General features: G+C 41.3%; 1 protein-coding gene across 3 annotated transcripts in view; it reads left to right on the plus strand.

Moving 5' to 3' along the window:
* Positions 1-22,151, plus strand: part of jmjd1cb (jumonji domain containing 1Cb) — a 124,244-nt gene that overhangs the window by 54,143 nt on the left and 47,950 nt on the right. The window contains exon 1 of one of the 3 annotated variants that reach the window (XM_037755471.1): positions 8,518-8,642. The exons of 1 other annotated variant lie outside the window; for it this stretch is intronic. The gene's annotated coding sequence lies outside the window, so the exon portion shown is untranslated. Of the gene's footprint in view, positions 1-8,517; positions 8,643-18,111; positions 18,398-22,151 lie in introns of those variants that run through there. One more of the 3 variants, XM_037755470.1, reaches the window with a different exon arrangement.

The raw sequence follows: 22,151 nt of genomic DNA on the forward strand, positions 1-22,151 counted from the left end.
CATTTCTTTGTGTGAGTGGTTACTGGGTGGCAGCCCTGCTGTGTTTACCAGCTGCTCTGTGTTGGGCTGTATCTACTGAGCTTCTAAAGGCCACCGTTTTTATCCTCGTTGTGAGGGACTTGGTTTGGAATGTTGACACTCTTCTCCACTTTTTTAAGTCATCGTGTTGTTTTTGGATTAATTCCTCTGTAGCTGAGATACTGGACATGTTAGCCTCAAGGAACCCAACAACCATTTAAAACACTTGGGTGCCTTACCTGCGTGTCCACTGGAAGAACCAGTCTTCAGTTGTTCTATCTTAATCTATTTCAAAATCGTAAAAAAATTGCAATACATACTGTATGTGAATCGATTTTTTTTCCCACCCCTATCAGATACAAGATATTGCTACCAGTTTGAAAGGCACCTAAAGCAGAATAAAGGCTTCACATTTGATGTGTGTGTTCAGAAGTATGTCTTTGATTTGAGTTGTAGGGAAGTAATCTATATTGATTTAGATAAGAAAGGATCTGATTTGAGGTTAATGGTTAAACTTGGAGGTAACCTAAGGATCCTGATTGAGGGCTGTGACTGACTGTGGGTGTAAAGTTGCAGTTGAAACCACAGTTAAATGTATTTGTCTGATAGTGGTCTTAATAGGAACACCACACTCTGTCGTATCTGTGTGTGTGCGTGTTGTTATCGGTGAACACATCTGCATTGTGATGCCGAGTCTGCTCTGTGTCTCTGTGTCATCTCACACACACACACACACATGCTTTGTTGTGGTGCCAGTGTGGTTCCTGTGGTGTTTTTGTTGTCATCCGTATGTCACACTATTCCTCACATGCACACTGTACACACAGTGAGCTGACAGTGGTGTGTGTGTGTGGTCATGCTTCTGCTGAAGCAGTGTGGGTGTGTGTTGTGAACTCCTACAGAGTCTGTTGGAGCTAAATGTTTTGTGTGTCTGTGCCTCACTGCTTCTTAAATGTTTGACATTTGGCATTTAGTTTTGGACTGTTTGCCCGACAGCGGCTGCGAGTGTGTGCGTGGAAATGTGATTCACTGTTTTGATTATGTAATAGCAGAGTGCACGGCACCATCTGGCACATGCACGAGAGATAAGAGTTCAAAGACTTACACAGACACACACACACACACACACACACACACACACACACACACATACACACAGTAAATTTTTTCCTGGTTGTTTTTCTCTGTCTGACTCCTCCTGTTTTTTTCAATCATTCGTCATATCACTGCCCCTCTGCTGCTATTGTCATAGCAACAACATCAAAATCTAGTACACGCACACACACACACACACACACACACACACCAGTGGGAAATGAAGCTGTAAGCCTCAAGAAGCAGTGGATCACTCAGTTCAGTTATGCGTTCGATTTTAATGAATAACAATGGAATGATAAGATTAAAAGAATTCCAAGTTGCACATTAAGCAGAACATGGAGAAGCATATCATTACCTTTCTGGCTGAATTTTTTGCTGTTGCTTGAACATGCTTTTCATTGAAAATAGGCTTGTGCCGATTGGCGATCGGATCGTATATCAACGATTGAAGGGATGATCGCTGTATTGTTTTTCCTTTCGCTGATATTAAGCCGATTACTATCAGGGGGCCATGGTTCTCAGCAGGAAACCGATGGATTGCCTACTCCGGGTAGGGAATGAGTCCTTACCCCAAGTGAAGGAGTTCAAGTACCTTGGGGTCTTGTGAGGGGACAATGGGACAATGGAACGTGAGATTGGCCAGAGAATCGGAGCAGCGGGGGCGGTATTGCATTCGCTTTACCGCACTGTTGTGACGAAAAGAGAGCTGCGCCGGAAGGCAAAGCTCTCAATCTACCGGTCAGTCTTCGTTCCTACTCTCATCTATGGTCATGAGGGCTAGGTTATGACTGAAAGAACTAGATCGCGGGTCCATGCGGCCGAAATGGGTTTTCTCAGGAGGGTGGCTGGCGTCTCCCTTAGAGATAGGGTGAGAAGCTCAGTCATCCGTGAGGGACTCGGAGGAGAACCGCTACTACTTTGCGTTGAAAGGAGCCAGCTGAGGTGGTTTGGGCATCTGATAAGGATGCCCCCTGGGTGCCTCCCTAGGGAGATGTGTTGGCGAGTAAATCTCAGATGGCTATCCGCCAAACTGGCAGGTAAACGTTTGTACCAAAATAGTCATGTAATAAAAAACTATGCTCGGTTACACTGACCAAGCCTATTACTAATGCTTGAATTGATTAACCACCAATATATTTACATTATTTTGCTCTGGCCTCTTCCATAAGTTTGCATTCAACATATTATTTCAATGAAAAAAGTAATTTATTATTTTGGCCGGTAAAAAATATGCTTGGCCGGTGAGCCAAAAAATTTATTTTGGACTCTGGTTACTATCAGATTTAAGATGTTATAAACTAATCTGTAGAATTCACCCCCTACTGTGCGTTTAGAGATGTTTCCGGTGAAGTGACATGTCCGCCCGCTGAGCCCTGTTAATCAGAACGAGTGAATTTTAAATCCTTCATTACAAACCAGTTTGCCGTCTCTTTTCCATGGATCTGACAGACCGTATCTCTGTTCTCCAGATGCCTGCTCACCAAAACTTTGCTCTGCGCTCCATAAGAGTAGATAACGTTTGGATTGTGATATTAAAGATAACATAATAATGTTTAACGGAACATGATGCTGTGATATTGTAGCACCAAACACAGACTTTTAAGAAGGAACCGTTAAATAGATATTTTTCATGTGTATATATTTTATATGAAAACTCTTTTATAAATGTTTATTCACGTAACTTTAACTGAATTTCTTTCAGAAATCCTAGAGGTTCAATTATTTCAAAGCTCCATCAGATTCTGAGCCATGCTCAAGATGATTATTCACCCATTAACAGTTCACAGGAATCAAATTTGAATAACAAGTAACTTTATTACCTACTCTTAGGGCGCTTTCACAAGCTAACATTTAGTCTATTTTAATCAAACTCTGGTACGTTTCCTTTGGGCAGTTGTGAAAGCAGTAATTTAACTCTGGTGTGGACCAAAACAACCGGTCCAAGACCGCTTGAGAGAGGAGGTCTCGGACCGTTTCCAAGTGAACCAAAGTGCAGGCTGCTTGTTAGGGATGTACCGATCAAACTTTTTCAGCCCGAAAAATGAACAGTAATTACAATTCAAGTGTAAACCTTTTTAATGCAGCAACAATTTGGTCAAAACTTAAACTGTCGTTGTTTACCCGCTCCTTAATTAAACTCAAAGTTAAGTTGTTCAGAAAGTGTGACCTGCTTGCACATACACAGTCTTTCAACACGTCCGCAGGAACACTGACGTTGATTATTATTGACACATTCACCTAGAAACAGACACCTCCACAGTCACAGACACAGATTAGTCGTCACACAGACGGACCCAGCAGATTGCTTGTCTAGTTATTACATGGTTACATAACTAAACCCCTGTGACCTCCACTCACTAACACACAAATACTAACACACACACTGTGTCTCTCTTTCGCTCTGTTTCCTCATAGTTGTCATTGTTAGCCTTAGTTTGTTTTTACTCTCTCTCTCTTTCTCTCTCTCTCTCTCCCTCTCCCTCTCTCCCTGTCATGCTCTTTTCATTCATCTCTCTGTCTTGTGCTTCTTATCTCAGCTATAGGTCTTCATGGGTTTGTAGACTTTCACAGATGTGTGCACATTGTTTATGTAGTGGAAAATAGTTTTCTGTAATACAACTCATAATATAATCGTAATATCGAATCACAATACTCGTAGGATCGCAATACTTAAAAATCGCAATACATATCAAATCGGCACCCAAGTATCGTGACAGTATCTAATCAGAAGATAGGTGTATCATCCCGGCCCTACGAGCCACTAATCAATGGATTGTTTTCACTCCACAAGTAGGTTAGAAGGTCATTAACTTCCCTTCTAAAGCTGATAGCAGAGCTGTAGTGTGGCAGTAAATGGATGCATCTCCAGCTGCTGCGCATCCACTGAGCCCGGTGTGTAATCACTCACTTTAGGCAGCGTGTGGAATCCCTCACAGAGGCTCTCCTCCTTAATAGCAAATTAGCTCCGAAGAACAAAGACGCAGTTAAACAGCCTGATCACAGCAGAGTGCAGACACACAGGGAGGGGTGGAGGACTGAGAGAAGCAAGGAATGTCTGAGCTGAAATCCAGCAGAACTTGCCTCTGGTCTGCTATTGTAGGATTGATCATTGCTTCTGTGCAGCAGTAAGAGTATTAATAGAACATGTACTGCTGGTATAGAGACAGCTGCAGCAGTAGTAGCTGTAGGAGGACGCAGTAATCTGATCTAGATGAAGTATCAGCTACGGGTTGCATGACTGATCTGCCGTCTGTTTCTTGAAAGTATTCTTTTCTAGAGTTGATTCATGCTGACAGAAGCTAAAAAGGTTTTTAAGGTATTTATAAACTGTAGGTATGTATGTCATGTCTGCAGTGTGGAATTACACTTAACTAAATGGTTGATTGTAGCTACTAAAGGTTTACACTAACTTTCGGACGGTTGAAATTATTTTTCAGGACGGTGGTGAAAAAAGTTAGTCTTGAGCCTTGAAACTCAGAATGTAATGTGGCACTTAAATGCACTAAAGGGGTTGAGTTTTGACAGATAATGTATTCTATTTATGCTATAAAAATGTAGATTGTTTCTAAAAAGGAAACCAATTAGTTGTACAGTCTTATTTTCTCCTTTGTATGTTTACTATTTATCCTTAAAGGAACAGTGTGTTGCATCTAGGGGGATCTATTGTCAGAAATAATATTGATAGTAGGGATGTCAAAGTTAACGTGATAATAACGCGTTAACGCAAATTCATTTTAACGGCACTCATTTCTTTAACTCATTAATGCAACTTGCGATTTTTATTTAACCTCTTAAAAATCTGACGGGCCGCCCATATTTTGGAAGCCCAGAAAGGACAAACCAAACACTGGCTCTCATGTTTACGCGTCAGCCACCGTAGTTCTCCTACACGCTTGGCACATGGGAGTTTCAGTCGGTTGCAATCTGCAACCTCACCGCTAGATGCCGCCAAATCCTACACACTGCACCTTTAACATAGCAAAAGTATTTTTTTTATCCAATTACTCAATTAATTGATGGAATAATCTTTAGAATACTAGATTACTAAAACAATTGACAGCTCCAGCCCTGTCTCTGCCCTGTGGAAAGAAACCAGAGTAGACATGGGGGGAAAATGCAGACTCCACACACAGAAGGACATCAAATGTACCATCTTGAATCAGGCTAAATCAGAAACAGTCCCAGCTCTATTGATAATGGCTTCCCTGTATCATAAAAGCCTGATAAGATCGGTCTTATCTCTTTATTTTAGTGCTTGATAATGTCATTGACTGACCGACTGTTTCCTTGTATCTGCCACAGCCCAGAAAAAAACAGTTCTCCGTACTTTGCGTCCCACCGAGGACACTTGACAGACAAATGGTCACAGTCAGAGGGACCTCCAGTCTCCTGGGAGAGCTGTCCCGGACTGAACGCCTGGAAGATGTCGTTAGAAGTGACCCATTAATGGCGGGCTGATCGTGCACTGTGCGGGGAGGGCTAGAGACAGATTTATACACACACACTACAAAGAAGATAGATGTCTCTACATCCATAATTCTTGTGGTGATGATTAATTCATAATTTCTTAACAGAATGGAGAGTCATTCTCTTCATGTTATCCTGAAAAATATTAAATTTTTCATATTCCCCATGGTTTGCCGTGGTTATTTCCAGGGCAGGCAACTATATGAGGACATATTGTTATATAATTTAAATGATGTTCGGCTGAAACATTTTCCATTCAAACCACTTCACATCCATCACCCAGTTAACTCTTTCTGATTGGCTGAGGATAAATATGCATACTATTATAACTATTGGAGAAGCCATCCATCCGGATGACTCCATTTTTACTATAGGACAGCCTGAATGGGAGGAGACGGTTTAGCACACAGTTTGTCGAGTAATGAACAACATATGATAAGCATCCCTCATGACGACTGGGGACACCCAGATGATTAAAGTTTTATCTTGGACTCACGATGTGTAAGAGGATGTGTCCTTTTGTTTTTGCCCTGCGTGTTAGTAAATAGCCTACAACTACATTAAATTCTGTTGATGTCATGCTACTAGCACTACTAGCTACTGGCTGATAGCCGGTTGTTTGGGAACAGAGACGTTAATACGTCCACCACGGTACAGGCTTACAGCATACAGCCCATGGGTGTATTATAAGATAATAAAAGTGACGAATTACAGCTAATATATACATTATTACAGCCGTACACAGCTAGCAGGAAGCTGGCAGAAGCGGATATATCATATGAGCGTGCAGGGCGGTCCAGTCCCGCCTAGCGCTACCGCAACTCCATCTAGTGGCTATTGTCAAAAAAAGCCCCAGAGTTTCATCTCTTTGCTTCTGTACTCTTTGATAGCCCCTTTAAGATGATATTCTTGGAAGCTGTGTACTCCCGGAAAACAAAATGTGCATGAATGTGTGTCTGAAAAATGCAACATGTGTAGACTTTGACAGAAAGGTCTCGTATGTTCACACAAGAGCCTATGTGCTGCTTATGAGCCGCATACCGACACATACAGACACAGTATAGTGAGAGTATTGACTTCATCTAATCCCCCAGGAGCTGGATAATTCACATGATTGCTGCTTCATTGCACTTCATGTGAAACGGCATCGATACAGTCAGTGTGTTACAGGTCCAGTTCGATCTTAAGTGTGTACGTGTGTGAAGGTTGTGTTCATCAGTGTTTGCATTGCACGTGTGTGAACATGTATGAGGCATGTTGCTCTGTGTGTGTTGGTTTAATGACAGGTGGTGTCAGGCTGCACTGTCATTTATCACTCCTATAGGATAACCATAGCTAATGGAAACAGCCCATTTCATCACACATGCATGCACGCACGCACACTCACACTCACACTCACACACACACACACACATATACATATATATACAGATGTTTGTGACCTTTTCCCTTTCACACTAGTCATCTGTTAAAGTATGTCAGTGCAGCTGTGCATGTGTGTATGTGTGTGTGTGTGTGTGTGTGTGTGTGTGCAGCTGCCCACTGTGCTGATGCAGGCATCTTTTAATAGAGAGAGAGAGAATGAGGAGTGTTGTGTAAATGAGAGTCCTAGTACGATCATTTGTTTGCATGCCAATGTATATGGTCTGTATGTATATATATGTGTGTGACAGATGATCCTTGTTGTGTAAAGAGCTGCTGCTGTCACCCGAGACAGGGCTGGATGTTTGGGTTGGGTCCGTGACCCCCTGGTCATGTGATGCAGCATGGTTTGTGTGTCATATCACTGGTGATCAAATATAGTACAGACGAGCACAACCTAACATGGACCAGAGGACAGTGTGTGTTATTTACACAGTGAGGATAGTGTGAGCCATGTGAAGACATGTTGCCGAGCTGATAACTGTCCCCTTATCACATGGAGCTTACGAGCTTTAGTGCTCCAGTATGTAGAGCTAAACAACTTCTTCATTAATAGTTTAGTAGTCAATTGAGCTTCTCAGTCGTGGGGATTTGCTGAGTTTCTTCGTCATGTGTGATAGTAAAATAAATATGTTTCTGGTTTTGGACTGTTACTCAGACAAGCCATTTGAAGAAATCCCCTTTGGGCTCTGGGAAAATGTGATTGTGTTTTTTCACTATTTTCTGACATTTTGTTTACCAAACGATTAACCCTCTGAGACCCACAATAAACCTGTTTTTGACTTTTTTTGCTCTATTGTGTCTCATAAGTTGTTGCAGCAATTTTTGGGTTGATACCATTTGTTCCACAGATTTGGTGCTTTTTTACCATTCATTTTTTTTACCACTCAAGAATTGATAAAAATGGTTAATAATCCCTCCAAAATACAACATTAAGACACCAAGACCTTGAGGAACACCATAGAAAAAGCCATGCTGTGATTTGGGATCAAAAACTTTTGGCATTTAGAGATTTCTGCAAGAATTGCATTTCTCTCTGATTGGATGGCGAGCACTTCTGCTGTGTAAACTGCTCAGAAACCCCCTTATTGTCAATCTACCAAGAAAAGCCATCCATCCTCTGAATGCTCTTGGTCTCTAGTTTGTGGCTGTAAAGTTTCATGAGGCTGTGATTATCCTAGAGGTCACTACAGGTCATTTGATACAGTGAGGTCAATTTTCAAAAAATGGTTTCACTACATCATCTCATCACACACATCATATGATAATACACCCACTCACAATCTGCACTTCAGTACAGATGCTGTTGCATGCACAGAAATATGAACATGCACATGCTGAAACACCTGGACAACACACACATACCGTAGGTCCGACTGTCACTCCTCTGCCTTCCTCTCATATTGTTTTTGTTCACAGGAGAGGAAGTGCTCACACCTCCCCATTCACTTCACTTCACTTCACTGTGTGCGTGTGTGTGCATGTGTGTGTGGAGGAAATGAGTCTTGTTTGAGCTTCCTGTCTGCTGAGGGACTGATAACGTGTTTAGTGAGACAGGATTTGCTGTTGCCTCTTCACTCTTCATTTTCCCCTCTCTCAATCTCATACGGCAGTGATGTCAATGCTACGACTGTACTGTAAGTGTTGAAATATGTCATTGTGAAATTGATGTCGTCTATTGAGTTCCTCTAAAAACTTCCTGTATAAATTTCAGTCTGCTGTCCAGCACATTCAAAATGTCTTACCACATTCATTTAGTCAATTTCACTATTCTGACATTCTTTAAAGTTCATGCAACTTTGTAAAGTTAATCAGAATCAGATTTATTTTGCCAAGTACACTATATACGTACAAGGAATTTGACTCTGATTTTATGCAGCTCTCTCTATGCACTTACATAGAATGTGTCATATTATATATTTGCAATAGGGCAGTCAATCGATTAAAATATTTAATTGCGATTTATCGCATGATCGTCCATAGTTAATTGCGATTAATCGCAAATTAATGACACGTTTTTTTATCTCTTCAAAATGTACCTTAAAGGGAGATTTGTCAAGTATTTAATGCTCTTATCAACATTAAGGGTGTAAGACTTTTGTCAGGTTTTGTTATGCCCAAATTGAAAATGTGCACAAAAACAGGTGGATGGAAAAGCACCTATTGAATACATTGCTATTATAAAAATATTGATCCTAGATGCTTGAAGGAATCCTTGGTTCTAGCTAATTTGTAGGTGGTCAACACTATTATTGCTTCTTCCTCAGATTCAAACAGATTACACAGAGAGGGAAGTTGGGCAGGTTGCATCATCTTTTTGATCTTGATCTTTGTCAGGCGGACAGATTACTCCTGTATGTCAGAAATACACATTTGTTAGCAGTCTTCCTGGTCTGTGGTTGGTCTGGTTCAGTGTTGATGTGGCAGGATAACCACATACACTCGAGGTGTGGCACAGGGCTGCTTCAGTAACAGAATATTCTGTGTGTATCTCCTCTCTCACCGCTCTGCTCTACTCCTCAGTCTGTGTGTGACATGTGGTCTGTGATGACACATCTTGCTACACACTCGCACCATGACACCTTTTATGTGAGGACAGCTGCCGACATACAGGATGTGATGAAACGTTCTGATACAGCATAGGTCTTTAGTCTGTGTGTTATAGTAGTAAATAATACCAACTAAGCTAATTTGAAACCAATAAAAAGCTAAATCATCATCAGACGATAGCCGATGGGTTCCCAGATTAAATTTCCGCCAACGTGTTCTGCCTCCTTCGCTCTCTACACTGACTGTTTACCTGCGTTCAACCAAAGCCTGCTTGAACGTGATTGGTCGATACAACTCGGACTATAAACGGAAACCAAAACGCTTTCGGTGCCACAATCTTGTCCCGTTTGCCTACAGATTCTACATTCATATGCAGAATCTGTTCATAGAGATTTGGCTGAGACAAATTGTTGTCTTGATGTATCCGACAGGAGAGAAAGATGAAGACCGGTAGACTCCCAATGTAATATTCAACAATTGATACTGCTGTGTGTTACAATTCCTTCAAGTGTAGTGACTCTGTAATATTGTGATTCGATATTAGCGCTACGTGATTAGTTTTTAGTAGTGAAGTGTACGTAACAAAATACTGCAGTGTTATTCTTTATAGGAAGAGTCTTCAATGATTTCACATTCTATTATCTAGGAGAGTAACAGGTCACCTCCTTCCTTCTTAATCTTAGATACAGATAAAATCATGTATCACTATGTAAAGGTAATATGATGCATTTAATAATTGTTAATCGTTAAAAAATGTACTAAAATTTAAATACCTGACCAAATCAATTTGCATCAGATTGGTGCAAAAAATTGTATAAAATTCCAATATGACCATAAATAAGTCCTGGTCATTGATTTGCAACATTACTCAGATTAACAGTTTTGTGCTGCCTTGGTCATAACATGCTTTGCTTCATCTTTTAAATTTAGAAATACCAAACTGCAGATGTTTTACATGTCTCTGTTTGTTTTATGTTGTGTATGCAAATGCATTTAAACAAAGGAAATTGAGTGCGATGTGTCAGCACTTTCAACAACACTTATACAGTTTGAACATAGTAAGCAACAATCATATTTGTTCAATAGTCAATAAAGAGTACTGAATTTAAAAACCAAACTTATTTTATAACTGAATCAATGACCCCATCCGTATTACTGTACATAGGCGTAGGCATGGATTAGTAGCTTAGCTCTTTGCTAATATAGCTGATCAGATGCTTGTTTACCAAACACATACATGTACATGCTGCTGAAATTTTGTCCCATTCGTCACACATGACAGTCAGCGTCGGGCTGCATACACCGTCCCATTAATGGAGCTAATAAAGCTGATAGTGGCTGTGTTTATCTAGATAATGGCCTGCCTGTGTTGTGTTTGTGCTGTGCTTAGGAAGGAAGGAAGGGCGTCTTCAGGCTTCCCACACTGACACAACAGCTTTATGTTACAGTGATCACTGGACATGACTCCATTACTGAAGCGGAATGTCAGCATTACACAACACAGCACAGGAAATAATGAAGCAACACTGTTACATGACTTCTTGGCACATGTGTGTAACATCAGATATCTAACATTAAAACACACAATGCAGTTTTTGTTGTTCTCGGTTTGGATAACAGGTCTTTTAAAAAAAAAAAAAAAAATTCTGGCAAGCCAGAGCACGGACCAATCAGCATCCTGTGAGGAGCTACTGGTAGATACAGACGTGGTTTAGGTGTGTGTGTGTGTGTGTGACAACATGGAGAGGCCAAAGGGTATAGAAGCAAAGGGGCGAAACTCTGGTGCTTTTTTGACAACGGCCGCTAGATGGCGCTGCTTTAGCGCTACCGACATTTTGGATTGAAAACGGTTATGATTCTGTGGCCATGGATGTATAAAGAGACGTCTGTAAATCAGAGGATACTTTTTGTCAAACATGTTTTCGCTCTTCTCCCGACTGACTTCGGCAAGAGTTTGATTGACAGATGGTTCATCCAATCATCTGCCAAGTAGTTTTTGAAAGTGTCTGTCCTTTTTTTCCAAACGGTTTCCAATGACGGCTTCTCAGATGTAACAAACCAATCTGGTTGGTCAGGATAGGCAAATGCTGTCGTTTCATCCATCATTGGCAGCCTGTACCTGGTGTTGGTGTTTTCATTCATCAGCATGGCTCTGCTCTGGCCTCCTGCAGTTCTGACATGGGATCAGATCTCACCTGACACCGCAGAGAGGAAGACTAACAGACGGAGAGAGAGAAGGCAGACTGGTGGACAGAGGGCGAGAGAGTGACTCAGACAGACAGAGAGAGGGATGCTTTTAAAGAATCTAAGCCCTCCTGATGATCTGTACACCTGTCTATTGTTCCCTCAGCCTCCTGTGTTCACACTAACATTTGCAGTGTGTGTGTGAAGTGTGTGTGTGTGCGCGGGGTTGCATCTCTCATCCAGATATTACATCATCTCTCTCGCTCCCTCTCTCTCTCTCTTTCTCTCCCAGGGAGCATTGAGCACTGTGTGAACTCATTAAAGACATTCACTGCAGACTCCCATCAAAGGCACCAAGTGAATTCCAATGACCAGACGACAGCCAAGGGCAGAGGGAGAGAGTGTGTGAAAGTGAACAAAGGGAATGAGGGAGGATAGAGGAGAGAGTGGCGGCCATGCTGCAGCATATAGGAAATGAAGGAAAGGATGTAGGATATGTTATAAAGATATTCAGCCTTTTGCTCATATGACATTTTGCTGTCAGTTGCTGTGAATGGTCCAAGTGTTATTTAGCCTCCTTCGCGACATGCTAGTATGACATGGTTGGTACCAATGAATTCCTTAGGTTTTTTAGTTTCATATGATGCCAGTATCTTTAAAACTGAGCCACTACAACCTAAAAATTGCATGTTGCGTTAATGTGTTAAAGAAATTAGTGGTGCTAACACAAATTTGCGTTAATGCGTTAGTAAAATGAAAATCAACTTTCACTTTTAAACATTGTCCTGAACCATGAATTCAAATTAACTGATAAAATTGATTTATTTCCCAGCTCTAAGTCATATCTTGGATTTCCCATATAAAATATTCCATCTACTATGATTTTCAGATTTAATCCATTTGTTCATGTATTGCCCATCGGAAACCCTGTAGGTTAGTATGGGGGGGGGTGCTTTAGATAGAGACACACTGCTGAACCAACCACTAACCACAAGATAGTGTGTCTGTCTGCCACCTCTGTTGTAAAGACCAATGGTGCAGAGCCAGCATTAAAACTAATAGGACACTGTAGCTCACACACACACACACACACACACACACACACACACACACACACATGCATGTGCACACACGCACTTCTGTGATCTGGCTGAGTGCCCGTGTGCTGCTACACACCAACGTTATGTGGCAGAGCTCTCCTCTGTCCTAATTTCAGAGCAAGAGAGACAGAAGGGGAGAGAGAGAAGCTGTAATTTCACACGTCTTATTTATGTTGAGTGTGTGTGTGTGTGTGTGTGTGTGTGTGTGTGTGTATTGTACTTTTTTAGAAATGAATTCCTGAGGAGGTTTTATCTGTAGCTGCTGCCAGCAGGGAGGATTTGATGCAAGTATCCCTGAAGAGATGCTATAAATATCTTCCCAAAACAAACCTCCCGGTTCTGATGATTTGCGATTCATGAGCTCGTATCATTTGTCTCTGTTCGTTAGTTTCTGCTCATTTTCCCCACAGAGAATCAAAGGAAAACTACAGCTGAGATGAAGTGATGAGGTGATTGAAGTCAGTCAGATGGCTTTCTAACAACAACCTTGTTATTCATTTCTGATAAAGAAATGTACTGTTGTGAAGAAAAACAATAAATCCCATGTACTTCAACATCCACTCCTTTAGTACTGTTTGCATACTGGTTTTTGTTAGGAAGTTAAACAGGTCATAATTCCCTCTCTAATATCTATTTTATATTGCTGTGAAAACATCTCTTTCAAACAACTGGATTTATAACAAGATTACATTTGAACACTTCATGACATTAGAATTTACCTTCACCCAATACTCTTTTTACTGAATAGAGCTTGAACACATCATAATGTATATCAATGGCACCTCTCATTAACGCTAGTTGTTAGCTTCGTGCTGGACTGTGCTGCTTATTGGCTCCTAACGGCTAATGTTAACTAGCTCTCCTCCTACCGATTTCAACGCAGTTGTTCATAATGTAGCATTATCAGGGAAAAGACGTGTCGATGGCGTGTTTAATGCATCCCAAACACATTTTCGATCATCCCTGGAACGACGGGACAACGTTAATCTCGAGCCCTGACGGTACCTGCGATACTGTAGAAAAACTAGTACCGTCACATTTTCAGTATGCCGTGTCATTAAAAAGTACATATGTCCAGATGGGGACCATTAGCAGCAATAAAACCAGCATATTGTGTCCATTACTCCCAGTCACGTTAGCTTTGGGGCAGTAGAAACTCTGATAGGACTGTGACACTTCACGTCAATCTGTCATGTATCAGTCATTTGACTCAGGGCGCAACGAACCGTTCCTGCTGGGTCCTTGAAAAACATTTCTGGGGAACATTGGAGAACCCCTGATCTAGTGTACGCTGATCAGATTACAGGCAAAACAGCAGATAGGCAGGAGCTGATAGAGGGAAAGTCAGTGATAACAGACCCAGAATAAAAGTGAGTGTAATATCTTTGTTTGACTTCTCAGACAGCTCAAGTCCTGCTACGTTACCTAGCAACAATGGCCCACTTTGTAAAATGAAAGACACACACACACACACACACACACACACACACACACGCTCACGCTCACAAATAGATATCAGCAGGCATCTTGTTATCTGGTCACTGTACTGGCTCTGTTTGTGATGACAGGAGAACAGAGGAGTGTGTGTGTGTGTGTGTGTGTGCCTCAGACCTACTGGAACAGTCTAGGGCTTGTGCCTTGCTCATGTGCTTGTTAGCCGGCCAGAGAGTAAACCAGTCGACGGTTTGAGATCTAGTTTTTGGTGGAAATTGGGTCAATAAAAATTCCAGCCCCCCCCGCCTCTCTTTCTCTCCCCCTGAGCAGATGGAGCTGGTCTAATGTAATCTCCTGCCTCCTGTGGATCTGTGTGTGCATGTGTAATTATAGCTTACCTTTATGGCAGCGAGGGCTGCAGGAAAAAAAGACATTATTCTCCCCGCACAGAAGCGGTTCAGGCCTCTCGCTCTGACAAACAGAGGCAGTAGAACATGGGAGGTGTTTCTCTCCTCCTTTTATAGTCACTTCACTTCTTTAATGTCTCAATGTTGTGTGAAAATAAGATAGAAGACATGGAGACTACCTACCATTGCACACATGCATGTGTATGTTTGTGACTGAGTGATACAGGATTTAATAGCAGGTGTGTGTGTGTGTGTGTGTGTGTGTGTGTGTGTGTGTGTGTGTGTGTGTGTGTGTGTGTGTGTGTGTGTGTGTGTGTGTGTGTGTGTGTGTGTGTGTGTGTGTGTGTGTGTGTGTGTGTGTGTGTGTGTGTGTGTGTGTGTGTGTGTGTTGCTTTAATCCTGCATCAGTGTAGCAGATGGACAGCAGGATATTACTGTACAACTGTGTGTTTGTGTGTGTGTGTGTGTGTGTGTGTGTGTGTGTGTGTGTGTGTGTGTGTGTGCTGTTACAGTAGCAGAGTGTAAATGTGCTGAGCGATGAACAGATTAATCAGTGCTGGTTTGTGATCAGCTGATGAGTTCAATGGTGATGGTTTAGAGTGTTCAGCAGTGGGGCAGCAGGCTCTATTTCAAACCAAACACTCTTGTTAAACCTGCAGTAGGCAGTATATTTTTGGCATCATTGGGCAAAAATTCCATAATAACCTTTCAGCATATTGTAATTCAAGTGTTCTGAGAGAAAACTAGACTTCTGCACCTCCTCATGGCTCTGTTTTCAGGCTTTAGAAACATCTAGCCCGTGACGCTAGACTTTGGCCAATCACAGGTCATTTCAGAGAGAAAGCGTTCCTATTGGCTGTTCATTCAATTGAAGCAGCTGACAATCATTCGCAAACTCCGGTCAAACTAGGCAGTGCTGTCCACCAGAAGAGGCGGGACTTAGGCTCTCTTTACACTGGTGGTTTTAACTAAACTGATAAATAATAGTACCTCCCCTCAGATAATCATAGCAACAACCATAGTGACAGTACACACCAAAGTCAATGTTACCACTAGGGCGGTGTATTGGCAAGAATCTGACGACACGATACGTATCATGATACAGGGGTTACAATTCAATGTATTGTGATATATTGTGATACTGTGAGCAAGATGATATATTGCGATTTTAAAAAAAAATCGAATTCAGGAAAACTGGGTGAAAAATGTTTACTTTTATGCAATCAGAACAGTGGGATCTGCATTTGCATTTATCACAGTAACTGTAACATCCAACATCATAGTACTACTTTCAGAGGGCACATACACTAAGAGGGTGCATCTCTTTGCAACAGAAATAAAGTATTGACTGAGTTAATTAATTAATTAATTAATTAATTATAAATCAATACAGTTTTTTTGAGAATCGATACAGTATCACAAAATATAACCTCCTGATGTTCAATATTTCTGATAGTTTCTTACACCCCTGGTTACCCCAGTTTAAAACATACAAAGACATAAATGTATACGTCACACTGTGATAAACCAGCACCTTATCTGCTGAGATATTTCTAAGAAATATATGTTTGATGAAAGGTCACTGTAAAGATTAGATAGACTAGGACAGATTACGTTTCCATATGCAGTCATTTCTCTAACTTTCTGTTACTCATAAGACATGCTAGGCCAGTATTTATCAGTTTTTTTCAGAACCACTCAGAGGAAGTGCACTGATGGTGTGACTGAGGCTAAAAATACTCCACTCCCGCGTGACGTCCCTGTTTTGACACTTAACATTCTGTAATATTTCCGCACTATGTCTCTGTATGTTCTGTACAGATGCAGATGCAGTCAGCAGCACTCAAACTACCAAAGTGCTAGAATGAGTTTGTAGAAGGTCACAGATGTTCCACCGTATGCAACTGCACTCAAGGAAGCAGCAAAAAAACAACAGCGTTGTCTAGATTCATCACCGCAACTATATTCTTCCAAATAAAGTGATCCACCAATCTGATTTACCGGATGTGTAACTTCATTGATAGGTTTGTTAAATATCTCAAGGTTGTCGGCAAGCAGTTGCCTGTTGACACATCCAGCACGCAGAGAGCAACATCAGCATGTCATGTTTGTGTCAAACTGATAGTTAAGTTACGAATTTCACTCTCCTTTTGGCTCTGGTTTGGTCTCCCATCAACTGCTGAGAAAAATATCAGTCTCTTCAGCCTCTGGAAACCTGCTGTGATGCGACTCCATAGTCATTTGATCCATGTTAATATAGAAGTATTTATATCGCTTTAAATACTGTTTCTTAATTGACATTATCGTAACAACGCATTTGTATAAAGCTACTAGATTTTCACACAGTGAGCTCTACTCGTCCCTCTATCATTCTACGTAGACAATATGTGTGCAAGAAAATATTGATACACATGAGTATCACGATATCATGTGTTGTGATACTGTATCGATTCTCCAAAACACTTTTAATTGACCTCTTAAATATCAGACGGCCCACCGTCGGGGCCCGCATGCTATTCGATCTTTCAGAGGTTGTAGCGGGCTAGAGTGAAGATACTGGCATCATATTGAACTAGAAGACCTAACGGCACATTCACATCAAGAGCGAAGCCAGCTTTTTGCCCGGCGCGATTACATGCAAAGTCGATGCAAAAAAATGCAGATAGATACAAATTCGTTGCCTGATTAACAGCTGACTAATTCTTATATTTGGTATTGTACAAAGCATGACCGACTGTATATTTTTAGTAAGGCTGTCATAGTTAACTTGAAAATAACACGTTTATGGAAATCCATTTTAATGCCACTCATTTTTTTAATGCAATTACCACATTGACGGAGTTTGACCTTGCAATTTTTAGGTTGTTGTGGGCAAAGAGTGAAAATACTGGCATTATACGAAACTAGAAAACCTAATGAATCCATTGGAACCAACCATGTCATGCTAGCTTGTCACCAAGGACGTTAAATAACGCTCCAAACTTACGCTAAATTTTGGCGAGGAAAAACTGGCATGGCCATTTTTCGAAGAGGTCCCTTGACCTCTGACCTCAAGACATGCCCACTTTATGATAATCACAAGCAGTTTGGGGCGAAAAACATGCAATTTTTTGCATCCAGTATGAATAAGTTGTTTGTGAAGATGGCTTTTAAGATTTAAAGTTTCGAGTTTGATACTTAAATCTTTGTGTGTTAGGAAGGAAATGAGTGTCAGTAAAGCTGAATCGAACAGAGCAGAGTAGAGGGGGAGGAGTGGGAGTGAGACAGGTCGCTCTAAAGAGAGCTGAGAGGCAGGGAGAGAAATTGAAAGAGCAAGTCAAAGAGTGTGGTGAGTAAGAGAGAGCGAGCCTGCGTCACACACACACTCACAGAGAGAGAGAGAGGAGAGGAAATGTGTGTCAGCCGGCCCTGCCTCCGTCCCTCCCTCTCTCTCCTTTCTCCCTGCGTCAGCAGCAGTTAAAATGTCGGCTGTGTAGCTCGTCCTCTGCTCTGCTTTCTCTCCCTCTTGGCCATCTGTCTTTTCTTACCACAAGAAGAAACCACACGCTCTCGCTCTTGTTTTCTCTCTCTCCCTCTGCCTTTTTTTTTTTACCCTCATCATCCTTTCTTTTCTTTCTTCCTGCCTCTCCCCTTGCTCGCTGGATCAACGCTAGTTTTGTCAAGTGTTTTTCTTCAGAGCCATTGCTCCTTGACGTTGCTTGGAGACGGAGGCGAGAGGTAATGTTACAGTTTTATATCCTCTGCTGTTGCTCGAATCGCTGCTGTTTTTCATCTAAAACCAGAGCGGAGTTTGATCCATGAGACTGAAGTAACAAACTGCCTGGGAGCTGTGGGCATTTCCCAGAATAGACTGTGTGGTCGCTCTAATCTGTTTCTATCCTTGATGTCGACATGTATGTGTGTGTGTAGCCTGTAACAGTCTCTGAAGATGCTGTTAGCATTATAATCTAGCTGCTTCTTCTTACTACACACCTACTACAACTAATATTGTAATCGATACCACAGCTTTGTCCAATTCTAGCTTGTGATCATTTGTAGTGTTCGTTGTAGAGCAGATGGTGTCGTTTGAGCTATTCCATCTTGGAAGTGGATTCCTGTTTATTGGTGTTTTTTCCAAACTCAGTTTAAATTCTTGCTACGCTCAGTTCAGTTACTCAGATGTGTTTTGTCTGTGATCAGACTTTTCCATTACCCTGTGAAACCTAATCTTCCTCAAACTCTAATCTGGAATCAGAAGCTTTCGACTGCACTTCTGATTGTGTTTCGATATCTTTCTGTCTGGATTAAGGTGGTAAATCGTTTCCCAGTACACTGTACGTTTGCCCTAAACATGGCTCACAGCGATGACCATTTCAGTTTCTCTTGATTTACAGTATCGGCTTCTTCATCACCATTTCATCAGCTTTGAGAAGTCTTGCATTTTGTGTAAGTTGGTGCTGCACTCTTGCTTAATACAGACTTTAAAGGGACACTGCACTGATTTTACTTACGAAAGTCAGTTTACTTGCCACAAGGAGTGCTACCCTGCCTGTGGAAACAGTTGTGAGAGACTAAACCTGATGATGTCATTGGGGATGTCTTGGATTGGGCTTGTAGGGTTTTCCCGAATACCATTTTTTGGGCTTCGAAGCTTCGATGAGTAATACTTAAAGGCTTCGCTTCGATGCTGACATTTTCTTCTGTCTCCATCTCCCCCGTTGCTTCAGTGCCTGGGACAGTGCCGCTGCCCCATTAGGTACACACATGCACCTCAACACACAGCAAACAACCATATGTGTCTGAGAAAAACTAATAATAATGTTGAATATGAATTGTGGGATGTGGGAGTGAACAGAGCGGGCAGAGAGAGTATAATAGACCAGACGGCACCGCGTCTTAAAGTGCGAATCGCCAACGCCACGCCTCATTTTGGGGGAAAGAATTGTGCCAAAGAGAGAAACGGGGCTTTCACTATGAGTTTTGAGGCACATAAAATGTGTGAATATTTACTGTCAGTGTGGTAAATGGCTAAATGATGCTGGTGACAGGTACTACTAGTGGATAGGTAGCATGGGTGGGAAGCTGCTGCAGTACACTCATACAGTATAGCAGCTATTGCACTGTAGATCCAACAGTTGGCTGTTAACAGGTTGATTATTTACAGACACCACTTAGCCTAACGATACCTGCTGATTCAATCAAATATGTATTGATGCCTGGATTAGTAATACCCAGCCACTGTGGTGGGTCATTGATCCACCTCGACGGGGGAAGACGGAAGGGGCATGACAGCAGACCGATCGACCTTAATTTATTAAGGTATAGCAAATGCTCGGTTTCAAAATAGACATCTTAAAAAACAAATATTTGTTTAATAAGAACATATTAAGCATACAAACTTATGCATGCACCATCAGATTGCATTAACATCTATCTGTAGGATCTTCGGTTTTCTTTCCCCCCCAAAAATGGGCGTGGCCTTGATGTTTTAGTATCCGTATATGCCATTGAACACAGGCCATTTTGGTAGAATATGACAATAGAATAGAAATCATTTTGTTTTACTTTTGTACGGCACTTTGTAGGCGGACGTTTCACTGGCATCTGGTAGTCGTTTTCAGTCCAAAATGTTGGAGTAGACTTTCACTTCTTGGCAATATACTTAATTTGGTGCCGGTCTGGTTTATGAAAGACGCCATTTAGTTGCATTGTGGGATGTGTAGGATCCAGTGTTTCTGGGGCCAAACTAAAAAAAGGTTGAGATATCCTGACTTTTTTTTAGTTTGGCTTTAGTTTGCCATATGCTGCTTCAAATTTGACATTTTCTTTTTGAACCTGTCTCTTGCAAGTCCCCCAGCTTTATGGAAGTGCCATACTAAATGACTGGAGAACCCTTTAATCGTGTTTAATGAGCTTTTAAATGCACCTAAAGCCGTATCCCTGACAAGGCGATATCATTTACTGACAAGATAATTATGTCATTTTGTCAGATAGTTATATAACACTAGATAACGGAGACGCTCACTGATTTGTATTTTATTTTGCTGTGTTTTGGGATATTTGCTTGTGAAACATTGGATAGAAATAGGCTCCACCTTTTCAGCATGTATATACTGTATTTCATTATGTGTCCAGATGACATTTCATACCCCTAGAGTCTTCACATTCTCATATCCTTAGATAATAATGACAGTAAAAAATAATTAAAATAAGTGCAGCGGCACTCATGTTGCAGTTTGACTGATTATGTGTCATATGCATGTACATATACACAGGGCATAGCAACATAATAAAATCACAAACAAAAGTGAAACTGAATGAATTAACTCACCTTTTGCATAGATTGCTGCAGCTGTGGGTTATAATTACTTTCAGGTTGTACCCTCAGTTCCTCTTTGTTGATGCACTTTCCGTTTGGCAGATGTCTTGATTCATTAAATGAATCAAATCTCTATACACTTGGAACAGATGGGCTGTCTTCTTTGGAGCTGTTTGTTGCCTGATTAACAGCTGACTAATTCTGCTGTATGTTTAGTAGGGCTGTCAAAGTTAACGGGATAATAACACAATATCGTTTTAATGCCACACATTTTTTTAACGCATTAACGCATCTTGCGGATTTTGAGCTTGTAGCGGGCTGAAGATACTGGTATTTAACTAGAAAACCTAAGGAATCCATTGGTACCAACAATGTCATACAAGCTTGTCGTAAAGGAGGTTAAGTAACGCTCCAAACTGGCATGGCAATTTTCAAAGGGGTCCCTTGACCTCTGACCTCAAGATATGTGAATGAAAATGGGTTCTATGGGTACCCACGAGTCTCCCCTTTACAGACATGCCCACTTTATGATAATCACATGCAGTTTTCCGGGCAAGTCACAGTCAAGTCAGCACACTGACACACTGACAGCTGTTGTTGCCTGTTGGGCTGCAGTTTGCCATGTTCTGATTTGAGCATATTTCTTTATGCTAAATGTAGTACCTGTGAGGGTTTCTGGACAATATTTGACATTGTTTTTTGTTGTTTGTTGATTTCCAATAATAAATATAAACATACATTTGCAGAAAGCAGCATATTTACCCACTCCCATGTTGATAAGAGTTTTAAATACTTGACAAATCTCCCTTTTAAGGTACATTTTGACAGATAAAAAATGTGCGATTAATTTGCGATTTCATATTTTAATCCATTGACAGCCCTAATTTTTAGTAGTGTTTTTCATTGGGATGAAGTTACATTGAATGTCTTTTCTAATGTTCAGTCTGTAAGACTGTATTATACAGTGTACAGTAGGTTGTCACCGTTGAGCTGCCAGCTGCAGTAGCTGTTTGGAGTAGATCTCCAGACGCTGGTTGGTTCCTGTAGACTAAGTTAAGGGTGGTGGAGTGGCACAGAGGAAAAGCGCTCAGCCACCTAGTTGATGGAAACAGGGTTTCTATTCATCCTGTTGTGACGTGTCATGACATAAAATGTCATTCTTTGAAACGGTGC

This window comes from Sebastes umbrosus, chromosome 20 (genome assembly GCF_015220745.1).
Source record: "Sebastes umbrosus isolate fSebUmb1 chromosome 20, fSebUmb1.pri, whole genome shotgun sequence".
Classification (NCBI taxonomy): Eukaryota; Metazoa; Chordata; class Actinopteri; order Perciformes; family Sebastidae; genus Sebastes; species Sebastes umbrosus.